Raw genomic sequence first — 11,424 nt, forward strand, 5'->3', positions numbered from 1 at the left:
TTACGGAAGACCTCGATATCTAATTTTGATCCAGTGTCTACCAATCCATCGCTGAAGACTTTCAGTAGACTACTTGACGATTCTGTTACTAGATATATATCTACCCCCTGTAAGATCCAGCCTAATCTCTCTAAACTTGAGTTCCAGGCATTACAGAACTTGGAGGATTACAAAGATATTATTATTAGGCCAGCTGATAAGGGCGGGGCTATTGTGATCCAAGGGATTGAGGATTGTAGAAATGAAATTTACCATCAATTGTCGGATCATGAGGTCTACTCTAAACTCCGCAGTAATCCTCCAGTGGAATACCAAAAGGAATTGATAGATATCCTGACGAGGGCTAAAGAAGAAAATATTATTGACGCCAAGGTTTTTAAATCTTTGTGTATCCAGTACCCAAAAGTTCCAGTGATTTATACCTTGCCAAAAATCCATAAGGACCCCATTAGACTACCAGGGAGGCCAATTATTTCGGCCCGTGGTTCTCTATTACAGCCGGTGTCCAAACTTCTTGAATGTATGTTACAGCCATTGCTATATCTTCAGGAGACATTTTTGAAAGATACTACTATGTTTTTGAAAAAATTAATGGACATTGACCGTTTACCAGAGGAGGCACTGTTATGCTGTTTGGACGTGTGTAGTTTATACACCTCCATTCCGCATGAGAAGGGAATGTTGGCAATGAAAAAGTTTTTGAATGATAATTTGTCACCTACTGTATTCGATCATGACCTTTTTTGACACTGCTAGAGCTAACGTTACGGCGGAATTATTTTTTATTTGACGGGGCTTTCTATTTACAGCTACGAGGGTGCGCCATGGGTTCTTCTTGTATGCTAATGTATATATGTTTGATCAGGAAGCACATAAGTTCTTTAGCGACCCCGAGACCAGCAAACACATTTTGTTATTTACGAGATATATAGATGATGTGTTTTTAATTTGGCTGGGGGGGGTCGATAATTTCATACAGCTCATGCAGGAGATTAATGGGTCTAATTCACCCATCAAATTCACATACACACACAGTTATAGCAGCATTAACTTTCTAGATGTGAATGTCACTGTTAAAGATGGACACATTGAGACAGGGGTGTTTCGGAAAAGGACAGATAGAAATACCTTGCTAATGGCCAACAGTCATCATCCTCCTTCTTTGAAGAGGAGTTTGCCACGATCACAGATGATGCAGGTGGCACGCATCACCAGTGACCCTGGCATGATTGAATCGGAATTGGATGTTTTAATTGATAGGTTTGTGTGCAGGGGTTATGACATTGACTTGCTTAAGAAACAAAAACGTGAGATTCTTCAACTTCAATGAGCTGTGCTATTGAATCCTGCCAAAAGGGACGATACTAGTGTTATACCATGGACCAGTGAGTATACAGTGGTTAGCCCGATTATTAGGAGGGCCACTAAAGCACTCTGGCCCATTGTTAGCACTGATAAGGATTTGCCTATGTTTCACAATAAAAGACCATTGGCAGCGTTCCAGAGAGGCTGTAACCTTAAGGATAGAGAGGTCCATTCAGATATTACTGACGTTTGTCAGACAGTGCCGCCCAATACATATGTAAAACCTCCTGGGTGTTATAAGTGTAGTTTTTGCACGACATGCAAATTTTTGTTATCGTGCAAGACTTTTAAACATCCACATTTAAACATCACCTATAACATCAGATTTGTCCTCTCCTGTCTGACCACGTATGTAGTCTACATTATTGTGTGCCCGTGTGGACTGCATTATGTTGGTCAGACTACACGACAATTCAGGGAACGGATGGCAGCGCATCGTTTGGCGATTCGCTTAGTATTGAATGGCAGGGATATTGATCAACCGGTGGCTAGACATTTTGGGGAGGCTGGCCATTCACTGGATTCTTTGAGATATTTCATTATCGATCATGCCCCTGTATCTTTGAGAGGGGGGGATCGAGCTAAAGCTTTGTTATTTAAAAAACCAAGATGGATCACTAGATTGGGCACCACGAAACCTGGGGGACAAAATGACAAAATTAATTGGAATAGCCTTATATAAATGGGGTAGTTGGTCCACTGTATTTGTAGGTACTAGGTATTTTGATATTAATGTTATTTAATGTACATTATTTTTTTATGTATTTTTTCCTTTTTTGGTTTATATGATATTTTTTCAAATCTTTTACTAATGGTGTTGCTGGTGCTATGGTTAGTTTGTATATGTTAATTTATTTTCGTTTAATATTTTTGTTATTCCGTGCATCCACAACGTCTCTGTGTCTTGGTGTGCAACACAGCTATCCCACTGATGATAGGCACAGAATGAGCACACTGGAATCCAGGAGGCCGGCCAGTGGAATGCAAGCTGTTTGTTCCTATGGCGATGACTGGAGTGTATTCCGGAAGTTCAGCAGTTGCCGGTTCCGGTGGGAGGAGCTGGCTCCCAGCGCAGAGAGGGATGGATGGCGGTCTGACAGGAGGTATATTAGAGTGGGGTAAGTGTTACTTATGTCTTCTTTGTATGTAATTGTCCTGAGGACGGGGCTGTGACCCAGAAAATGTTTGACTCATTACATCGCTTTTTCAGTATTGTCGTCTCCGTGTGCCAGTTTTCTTTTCTCTCTCTCTCTCTCTCTCTCTCTCTCTCTCTCTCTCTCTCTCTCTCTCTCTCTATCTCTCTCTCTCTCTCTCTATATATATATATATATTTATATATATATTATTCTGTGAGAACTGTGCTATTAAGTGTTACACTTGTATCCTCTAACAGTGAGACTCATCAAGTGGTTATTTTGTTTCTAGAATCTAATCCAACAATACAATGTGTCAGTGATGAGTTTCTAGTATGGTTTTTCATAATTAATAAAACACTTAATTTTTATTAAACCCAAATGTCATGACAATTAATTTCACTTCCACAATATTTTAGTAATTTAGGAAGACACTTCTTATGGAGTATTTCACTGTATTTCCAACTTTCAGTTTATAAGTTTGTGCCAGGTATCTTATCTTTCATTTCAATAGCTTGGTGCTAATATACTCTTTAAATTCCTTAAAAATTACCCTCGGTTTATGTTCTATACATTTTGCCAAAATGTTATCTTGTTTAAGTATATTATAATTTGTATTAATTTTTGATCTAATTCATCAGGCTCTATTATTAAATTGTAGATAAATACTAGTCTGGAGCTTTTATTCTTCTGTCCCTCTTCTAGAGATTAAGGCCCTCATTCAGAGCCGTACGCTCTGAGCAGAGCGCACGCTCTGAATGAGGGCCGGCCTCCATGAAAATGGAGCGTCCTCCTGGACGCTCGTATAGCTGTGGGTCACCACCCACAGGCTATACGAGCGTGCATTTTGATGGCCGCGATGGTCGTGACCATCACGACCATCGTAATTGCGAGCCGGAGCCTGCGGTTGAGGTTTTCAACAACAAGCTCCGGAGTGATTTTGGCTCTATCAGAGCCAAAATCACTCCCACTGACATCACTAGTGATGTCAGTGGGCCTGCTTCTGATGGGAGGCGTTCCCGTGGGAACGCCCCCGTCAGGGAGGCACGCCCCCGGCACGCCTACCAAAGGGGGCGTGCTGTCAATCAACATCGACAGCACGCCCCCTTTGATCAGACACAACGAGCGAAGGACTTTCCTTCGCTCGTCGCGTCTGGCGCATGCGCATGACGGAGCTCCCTCCGTCGTGCGCATGCTCAGTCCATAACATCGACCCACTTGCGAGCGGACAGCCGCTCGCGAGTGGGTCTGAATCAGGCCCTAAATTCTCTCACAAGGTTTTACACTTTTATCTTAGTTGTTAGTACTATCTCTATTTCTTATCATCGTTCCTTTCTTCTTTTTAAATTTGTTTGAAGCATGATCTCTAGCTTCCATAATTATTTTCAAAGGATATTTTTTATCCAGGAATTTTGTCTCCAGATAGTCTGCATGAAACTCAAAATCACTATCTCTAGTACAATTTCTTCTGATTCTACCCATCTGGCTCCTGGGGATATTGTTAATCCAAGAGTGGTGCTTATCAGGGTGCTTAATAAGAAAAGAGAACAGTAAGTTAGTATGGGGAGGACTGGAAAGACAGAGGGAAAAAGAGCTAGTTGTAAAAACATCATGGCATGAATCCAGGTAAATTTTTTAATATAACTTGTACACTGGTGGAGGTTGTGACAGTGGAGAACCCATTAATCTATACTAGTACTGCTTGTCCACATATCTGTAGATAAGTGGATAGTGGCTACAGTAGCATTTTCTAGGCCTAGAAAATGTTTTCTACCATCCTGGTACAGTTGAGAGATTGCTGTTCTGTTATAATGGAATCAAGATGGAATTAGGTATGGGGACACAGTATCACAACTAACTGTCTAAAACCAGATTCATTGATATTGGCAATGGATACAGATCTAATGCTAACATAACTCTCCCCCTCTCTCCTCACTCGTATCTCCAACTGTCTCTCTGCTATTTCTTCCTGGATGTCCCAGCAATTTCTTAAACTTAATATGACTGAGCTGATCATTTTTCCACCCTCCAACATAACCTCACTTCCCACTATTTCTTTAACAATTGATGGCACAACTATCTCTTCTAGCTGTCTTGGAGTTATCCTGGACTCTTCCCTCTCCTACAAACCACATATCCAGAGCCTCTCACAGTCCTGTCGCTTCCATCTCAAAAATATTTCCAAGATTAGACCCTTTCTCACCCAGGATGCCACCAAAACCCTCATACACTCACTGGTCATATCCAGATTGGACTACTGTAACCTTCTCCTATCTGGCCTCCCCAACTCCCATCTCTCACCTCTCCAGTCTGTTCTCAATGCTGCTGCTCGACTCATCTTCCTCTCCAAATGCTCTACATCTGCCTCCCCTCTCCTACAAGCCCTCCACTGGCTCCCCTTCCCTTTTAGAACCCAATTCAAAGTTCTCACACTTGCTTACAAAGCCCTAATCCATTCCTCTCCCATTTACATCTCTGACCTCATCTCCCTCCACTCTTCTGGCCGCCCCCTTCGCTCAACCAATGCACACCGCCTCTCATGCCAACTGATTACTTCCTCCCACTCCCGCCTCCAAGATTTTGCCCATGCTGCTCCCGACCTTTGGAACTCTCTCCCTCTCCCTATCAGACTCTCCTCCTCTTTACAATCCTTCAAACAGGCTCTCAAGACCCACTACTTCATCAAAGCCTTCCAGCTCCCATCCTAACTTGCTGCAACATGCTCCTTCCTCCGTTTACCCCATCTGTGTCACACCTGTTTGTCTGCCCCTCCCCTTTAGAATTTAAGCTGTTACAAGCAGGGCCTCTACGCTCTTGTGCTTCTCCTTACTTTACTTTCAACTACTTCTTATCCCCCACCATGGCACCTAACACTTGGTTGCTTACGCTCTGTTGCATATCTAGGTGTTATGGTCACTTATGTATCAATGTATATTATCCATGTCCTTGTCCTATTTTTTACTGTAAGTCCATTGTAAAATTATTTGTTTATGTACATTGTAAGGCACTGCGGAACACTTGTGGCGCCTTATAAATAAACGATAATAATAATAATAATAACCATCATGGCTTCAGTGATCCGTTGTGCAACAGGATGATGGCTGACATACTTGGTTCCTCTAGCAAATGTTTGTTTCACAGTCAATTGTTGTTTTCAACTACTACTCTTCTTGGTTCCCTAATGTGATGAAGATTTATCCAAAGCAGCAGCAGCCCTAGTGTGCAGAGATTCTTCTCGGGAATCCTGGATAGGGGAGGAGTCAGTTATCCTTTGCAAATTGGATGCAGGAGGACTACCTCTGATCATCAATGAGGAGGTTGATGATTAAGTTGTTGGCGGTGGAGCTTGCATGTGCTGGGAACTATCCATGCTGCTGGCAGCTGATGCTGGACTGTTTGTTATTATTTTAGAGGACTTTTGAGATTTTGCATAATAATTGGCATGAATTCACTGCAAATCATGTAACAGGGAGGAGGTGCCTAGATGGTTAACCTCCCTACCTCTACTTACTTTGGGCTCACAAATGGTACAGATGGACAAATGTTGCCAGGAATTGGAAAACACAAAGGAAAATGGTAATTTTATTGGTCGTATGCCCAGGCATGACAATTGCCTTCTTATCATCACTTGCAATAATGACTGCCACTGGTGGTTGACTAACATTGACACTTTGACACAAACAACATCCTCCTCCTGAATATTATCAACTTCTTCTTGTCCAACACATTCATCTTTAACATTCTTATTAGCATCAGATACGCAAACATCCACCTCTTTCTGTAGCACTTCCAATGTATCATCCTTAATTTCTACATCAGAGAACTTTCGGAAGTAATGACCATGGGCCTGATTCAGATTTGGGAATAGAGTAAGAATGAGCAAGTAACCATGCATTTTGATAAAATCATATTGCACTGCAGGTGGGGCAGATTTAGATATGTGCAGAGAGATTTAGATTTGGGCAGGGGGTGTCCTTGCTCAAATCTAAATAAAGCTGTCCAGTAATTGTAGGCTACATTTGGAAGCAAATTATTAAGATTTAGGTTACCTCACACTCTCTTATCAAGATATTGTTTGGGCAGCAGATTTGTAAATAAAGGTTGCCCAATCCCTTTAGAAAATCATATAATATTACTAAATAACAAATTGGGCATGTCAGTAAAATAGTATCAAGCTATGTTCCTCACAGTAATACAGAATTCTTTGAGATAAGTTTTTGAGATAACTGTATTTATTTACTAAAAGAATTACCCAATACTCCCTGATGAAGGCCCAGAAGGGTTGATACACGTAGGAGCTACACATTGTGACATTGTCCTTTTCACAAAAACAAACAGACCTCACGAGTGAAGACAGGACCACATGACCTCGGTCTCGAGACCTGGAAGCAGAGTACAGCTGCACGGAGAATGAGCCGCACGAGAAAGACGGAGAAGAAGCGACAGCGACACGGAGAAACAACCGTGCGGGGTAAACCGAGAGCCGGCCACACAGAGTTAGAGACAGAAGGTTAGACTCTGTGAGCGGAGGGGATGCCTGGCAAAAATTCCTCTTTAGGGTGTTTTAGTAAGGTTCATCCCCTCCCCAGACTACAGCTGCAGCCTGTAACAGACAGCGGCGGCGACCTAGAGATAGGCGGCTTGCGGCACATTTGTTTCCCAGGTGGGCAGCACAGTCCAGAGTCCCTGATTTGTGCCTCATTCCATTGGCCTACATTGCCCTCGATCATACCCGTAGGGGTACCCCACTTTTCGCACTTCCTTTATCGTTTTACCAACGGATGGTCATGCATTTGCTACCCCATTAACATCTGGACGTAGGACCCTATCACTGGTTTTATAACCCTTTTTCTACACACGCTTTTCCCTTTTTTTGCTAGTTTATAGGTGTGGAACGCCACACTTTAAACCTGTTCATCAAAGTTGACATCAAAGTTAGGTGAAATACCTTTACACCACAAGAAGTTAATAATCACATATATATTTCTAAACGTTTATTATTTCTCTTACATGATGATTTTTCTTCCTTATTTTATTTCTAAATTGCATTTCCAATTTGCCCATTATTGCCTCTCTATTTCTCTTCCCCCCTTCTTCCACCCCCCCCCCATTTTTTTCTGTCGTACTGTGTTGTTTTATACTTACTGCAAGTGTACATATTCTGTATATTGTGAATTCTTTTAGTAAATACATACAGTTATCTCAAAAAATTATCTCAAAGAATTCTCTATTACTGTGAGAAACATACCTTGAAACTATCTTACTGACAGGCGCAATTTGTTATTTAGTAATATTACATTTGGAAGCAGCCAGTATTTACCCCGAATGCAAAAAAGAATGTATGTGCACCACTTGCATTGCAACTTGGCTTGTCCAGGTACATAGTTACTTTCTCTAACTTACTCCATTTGAAAATCTGATTCAGAGCCAATTTACACATATCAAAAGAGAGAAGATGCAAGCAGAATTCAAAGGTCATATATGTCCTACTACATCATTACTGATCACGCTACAAACGTGCGCATGCATTGTGCCATGCAATTACCCTCAGCAGCATACACTACAGTGCATAAATAGAAATAATAATAGCGCACCTTTAATGTTTTGAGCTGCTTCCTTACTTCTTATAAATAATAGGAAGTGAACAATATAGGTAATAGGAATCGCTGTGTGTTTAACGTGAACGTATAATACAGTAGTATGTCACAAAATGGTTGAAAAAAATGACTGGAAGAATATACATATGTGATATATTTCATGCGTGTAAAAAGATGTGTGTGAGACAGAGCCAGACTGGGACTAAAAATAGGCCCTGACATTTAAAGAACATACAGGCCCACCTAGGTGTCAGAATCTAGCCCCAGATGTAAACTCCTCCCCGTACTATTCCTGACTCCTCCTACATCTTACAAAGAATATGGAGAGAAAAGTAGGGCTATGGTCTGGGGCACTCTTCATTATACATACAAAGAATATGGAGAGAAAAGTAGGGCTATGGTCTGGGACACTCTTCATTATGTAACTGATTTAATTAAAACATAACTTTTAATAATGTCAATAAAATATAAGGTACCATATAGTTAAATTAAAATTAGATGGTGTATGTCCATCATATAAGTCACAAATGTCAAATACAGTGACTTCTGAAGGCAAATTAATGATATATGCACAGTCACATACTGGATATATTGGATTAGTAATACAATTAACTAGGTTATGAATATTGTCTGACCAAGTGCAAAAAACAATCCCAATTCTGTTTTTCTACAGCACCTGGTCTTCCCTGGAAGTCACCTTCCAAGTACTGATCAGGCCAATTACAATTTAGCTTCCAAGATCAGACGAGATTGGGCAATCAAGTAATGTATGGCTGTAGATATTATGGGGAAAATTACACACTTCTAGGTCAGAGCAATATACATGTAGGACTAGTTGTATTAAAAGTCCATTTATTGGAAAATAATCATGTTAAAAAAAAGAATGCACAAGCAGACTTTATTTGCATCTTATATCTGCATAGTATATCACATAGTATTAGTATATGCTAGTACAGCCTATTAGTTCCATAACGAGGCAAAGCATACATTTAGCATACATACATAAGGAGCCACATAACAGGGCACTTTAAATAATAGATTTCAAAAATTGTATTACCACATTTCACAGGCTACGAGCACAACCGTGTGTTTAAATTAAGTAATTCAAGACTAGACAATATTAATTATTATGTCCAGGTCACACCACACAGCATATGTATTAATCAAAAGCAAGATGTATGCAATAGATCTCTATGGATGTATGTCAGCATGCTCATGTAAGGAATACGGTGAGCAAAACAGCGCTATTATGTCACACATAAACCCAGCACAATGCAGTAAATTGATGTTGTAATAAAGAGACCCTGCTGTGTAGTAGTGCACATACAATACCGCTCCTGCTTTCAAAATCCAGAAAATCCAACATGGATGAGGTGAACAAGCCCCCAGCCGGGTGAAACTTTTGCACAGACATCCAGCCAGCACATGGGTTGGATTCTTTCTGGATTTTGAAAGCAATTGTAATTGGCCTGATCAGTACTTGGAAGGTGACTTCCAGGGAAGACCAGGTGCTGTAGAAAAACATAGAATTGGGATTGTTTTTTGCACTTGGTCAGTATTCATAACCTAGTTAATTGTATTACTAATCCAATATATCCAGTATGTGACTGTGCATATATCATTAATTCGCCTTCAGAAGTCACTGTATTTGACATTTGTGACTTATATGATGGACATACACTATCTAATTTTAATTTAACTATATGGTACCTTATATTTTATTGACATTATTAAAAGTTATGTTTTAATTAAATCAGTTACATAATGAAGAGTGTCCCAGACCATAGCCCTACTTTTCTCTCCATATTCTTTGTATGTATAATGAAGAGTGCCCCAGACCATAGCCCTACTTTTCTCTCCATATTCTTTGTATGTATACATTGGGCTTTGGGTGCACCACCAACATATATTAAATACGGATATTAATCCGTGATTGTGAGATGGTTGGTTTATAATTATATTGATTATTCCTTAGCTCTGTGCAGAATCCCCTTTTTTATTTTTTCCTCCTACATCTTAGTCTATGCTTTTATAAAAAAATATAATTACTAACATCATCAATAATTAACAACATACAAGTATACATCATTCTCTGTATTAAAATACACAACAGAGCTCATGCTGCAGGGGATTCATATATGTGTCATAGACATTTGGTTGGTTTCTGTTAGGTAAATGTGGCAATCATTGGAGTAGGTCACACACAAGGATAAGGTAAGGCATTTTCCCAATTGACCAAGCCCTAGTTTAGCAGTTGTAGAGGATTAAATAGTGATCACTGTAGGAATTTTTAAGGCAGGGTTGCTGAACACAGAGAAGGACATATCTGTGCACACCAAAGCAGAGTCATAAGTACACATTGTGGTGCCCTGTGTACATAAAGAGCATTGGTGCCCCCCTCCTCACCTTAAGGAGGAGAAAAGCGCGCCATGGGCGTGCTTTGAAGAAAAATCAGGATGTAGTCTCACTGGGAAAGGGTGTGACCACACAATAGTACCCCCAATTCAAATTATACCACACAGTAATACCCTTTAGTCACATTACACCGCAAAGTAGGTTCCCTTACACATTATGCCACACACCATAATGGCCTTACACATTATGCCATACACAATAATGGCCTTTACACACATAGGCAAACTATACATTTGGTGATGGGTAGTCCCAGCAGGACTGCCAAGACACTGGGCAGGCCCAGGTATGGTGGGAGTGCATGATTACATGGGAGGGTATAAGAGTGCATGTGACTGGTGCCAAGTTCCCTTATAGATTTGATGATAGACCCAGATGTAGAGCCAGAAGTGCAGCCAGGAGCAGTCAGAGCTTTTCAACAGAGCCCCTCTGGAGAAGTATTTGTAATTAAAAGGTAGTTTCAGCACTGTCTGATCTATTATGAATTAAAGAGATTCTTGATAGTGTTCTCAATTTGTTCAGAGATATATGTAAAAAATGGAAAACAACAATATCGTGTAATAACGTAAAATAAGTTTGTTATCATAGGATATATGTGTACATTCACCCTTCTATGGTGATAAATAGACGTTGGAATGCAACGTAGAGCCCATCAGTATTGTCCGTGAGTAACTCCGGATCTATGTGTATTATTGGGGGAAACACATATAGCAAGCCTCCATAGTGCAAATCAGTATACCCAATGCAAGGTCCTATAAGGTCAAGTAATATACTCACCTTGAATGGGAAATATACTTAGAACTTGTATTAGGTGCTAGTCAAAAATTAGCAAAAATATAAGTTACTGATAGCAGCAACCAACAGGTGAGTTGTGTATACTCACTAAAGCCAATCTATGAGAGATCACAAAACTAAAC

At 40.4% G+C, this 11,424-nt stretch overlaps 1 pseudogene; it reads right to left on the bottom strand.

Moving 5' to 3' along the window:
* Positions 1-8,759: 8,759 nt before the first annotated feature.
* On the bottom strand, positions 8,760-8,876 carry LOC148508613 (5S ribosomal RNA; annotated as a pseudogene).
* Between the last annotated feature and the right edge of the window lie 2,548 nt (positions 8,877-11,424).

The sequence above is a fragment of the Taudactylus pleione genome, unplaced genomic scaffold (assembly GCF_031769625.1).
Source record: "Taudactylus pleione unplaced genomic scaffold, aTauple2 ptg000352l, whole genome shotgun sequence".
NCBI classification, from domain to species: Eukaryota; Metazoa; Chordata; class Amphibia; order Anura; family Myobatrachidae; genus Taudactylus; species Taudactylus pleione.